General features: G+C 47.6%; 1 pseudogene across 1 annotated transcript in view; it reads right to left on the bottom strand.

The window, feature by feature from the left end:
- LOC308175668 (insulin receptor-like) overlaps positions 1-2,500 on the bottom strand; it is a 29,715-nt pseudogene that overhangs the window by 6,112 nt on the left and 21,103 nt on the right. The window contains exons 12-13 of the transcript XR_013938046.1: positions 2,169-2,317; positions 285-441 (exon numbers count right to left, since the gene is read on the bottom strand). The product of XR_013938046.1 is annotated as an insulin receptor-like (transcript). The remainder of the gene's footprint in view (positions 1-284; positions 442-2,168; positions 2,318-2,500) is intronic.

The raw sequence follows: 2,500 nt of genomic DNA, 5'->3' as shown, positions 1-2,500 counted from the left end.
GGCACGGCTGTTGTAGTGTTAAACCTCCGAACGTTGGCGCTGTCTGGCGAACGAGCCCGCGTTCATACCAGTGTATCGTTCGCCAGACAGCGCCAACGTTCGGAGGTTTCCGAACGCGAACGCGAACCGGCGTTCGGAACTGCCGGTGTGTAAGCCCTATAGGAGAACACTCTAGAACTCAGAGGAGAACACTCTAGAACTCAGAGGAGAACACTCTAGAACTCAGAGGAGAACACTCTAGGAGAACACTCTAGAACTCTAGGAGAACACTCTAGAACACTCACTGTCCTGCATGAAGAAGAAGGTGGGTTCGGTCCAGGAGCCGTTCCCGGCCAGCGACGTGGCGCGGATTCTCACAGAGTAGTTCCCAGGGTGCCCCACCCTCAGCCTGCAGCCCCCCATCTGGGAATAGGACTTCCTGGAGACGCAGTGATGCAGCTCCTGCAGAGAGAGAGAGTTACCATGGTTACCCAGCCTGTGTGTGTGTGTGTGTGTGTGTGCGTGTGTAAAGTGTTCTGGACAAACGTAATGTACTAGTTACTAGTATACAGGGAGTATATAGGGTGTCAGTGGACACAAATCATCCATAAAGGTTTGTAGGGCTCCGGTCAAAGGGAGTAAATGGTAAACGGACTGCACTTACAGTACATAGCGCCTTTATCCAAAGCGCTTTACTTTACAACGGCCTCTCATTCACCCATTCACACACACATTCACACACCAATGGCGGCAAGCTGCCATGCAAGGCGCCGGCCGGCCCGCTCACTGGGAGCAATTTTGGGGGTTCAGTGTCTTGCCCAAGGACACTTCGACATGTGGCCAGCCGGGGCTCGAACCGCCGATCTGCCAACCTTGAGATCATTAGACGGCGGCTCTAACCTCCTGCGCCACAGCCTAAGCCACCCCCAAGGGAGTGCACTAGCATACAGTGACTAGGGTGTGATTTGAGAAACACGGCTCCCCCCGTCTCTCTCTGCATTCTACTGTTCCGTCCCTGCTTCCGTCTCCATGGTAACAGGGTTACTACGGTGCGGTGGTGAATAGCAATGAGTGATGAGTCCACACATTTACAGCGATGGGAAATGGCAAAACACACACACACACACACACACACATACACACCGACTGAGTAAACACACACAGAGATTTGATTTGTTGTTATGGTTTGGCTTTGAACAATAAGATGATCTGGTCTGTGAGGTGAGTCTCTGACAAAATGGAGCCACAGGCAAAAATAACGAGAAATACTTTCTGCCACATTTGCACAGAATATATATATATCACATATCAATCTGTTACAATTACCCTGTACCCTGAACAGATGTGCACAGACTGTGTGTGTCTGTGTGTGTCTGTGTGTGTCTATGTGTGTCTGTGTGTGTCTATGTGTGACTGTGTGTGTCTATGTGTGACTGTGTGTGTCTATGTGTGTCTGTGTGTGACTGTGTGTGTCTGTGTGTGACTGTGTGTGTCTATGTGTGTCTGTGTGTGTCTATGTGTGACTGTGTGTGTCTATGTGTGTCTGTGTGTGTCTATGTGTGACTGTGTGTGTCTATGTGTGTGTCTATGTGTGTCTGTGTGTGTGTCTATGTGTGTCTGTGTGTGTCTGTGTGTGTCTGTGTGTGACTGTGTGTGTCTGTGTGTGACTGTGTGTGTCTATGTGTGACTGCGTGTGTCTATGTGTGACTGTGTGTGTCTATGATGTTGTATGAACAGTACTGACCTCAGAATGTGTACATGTATGATGTATGTATGATGTTGTTTATTATACAACAGTTAGTTCCGACCAAGTAATTTGATTGGACAAGAGGCATTCCATGAGTGCTGATATACAGTATAACAGCACTGGGACTTTTAACTATAATGTATCACTCCGAAATGACCGTTAATACAAAGTTAGCTAGCCTGCAGATGTTTGTGTTCAGGTTACTAGGCAACAGTCCAGTTGCGGAACAATTTTTTGTTGACGGAGCCAAAATAAATGATTAAATAAACAAACAAATCATAATCTGTTGTCACTTATTACTGTTAACTAATAAATTGCGCTGTAGAACTGTTGTTGTTGAGGCCTGTGGCCTCGTACCTACGACCGAATCACAGCCGTGCTGATATTCAGTATAACAGCACTCCCTCTCGTGTGATATTGCTTAAATATGAGCAGTACTGACCTCAGGGTCTCCGATCCTCCTGTAGTTGACCTCGTACAGGATGATCATGCCATTGGGCGCTTTGGGCTCCGCCCACTTGATGCGCACAGAGTCGGGGTTCTCAGCGCCCATCTCGTGGGTCACAGGGCCGACGATGTTATCAGCTTTGGCTGCAAGGGGAGAAAGTCACACACACCAATGTTACCAGTCCACAGCAATACTACATAGTGTCTTATGTGTATGTGTGTGTGTGTGTACGTTTTCTATAGTGTGTGTGTGTGTGTATTTTATATAGTGTGTGTGCATTTTATATATACAGTAGTGTGTGTATGTGTGTTTTCTATAGTGTGTGT

This window comes from Nansenia antarctica, assembly GCF_963989245.1.
Source record: "Nansenia antarctica genome assembly, contig: SCAFFOLD_269, whole genome shotgun sequence".
Taxonomy (NCBI): Eukaryota; Metazoa; Chordata; class Actinopteri; order Argentiniformes; family Microstomatidae; genus Nansenia; species Nansenia antarctica.
This window is presented reverse-complemented; position numbering and strand designations above follow the sequence as displayed.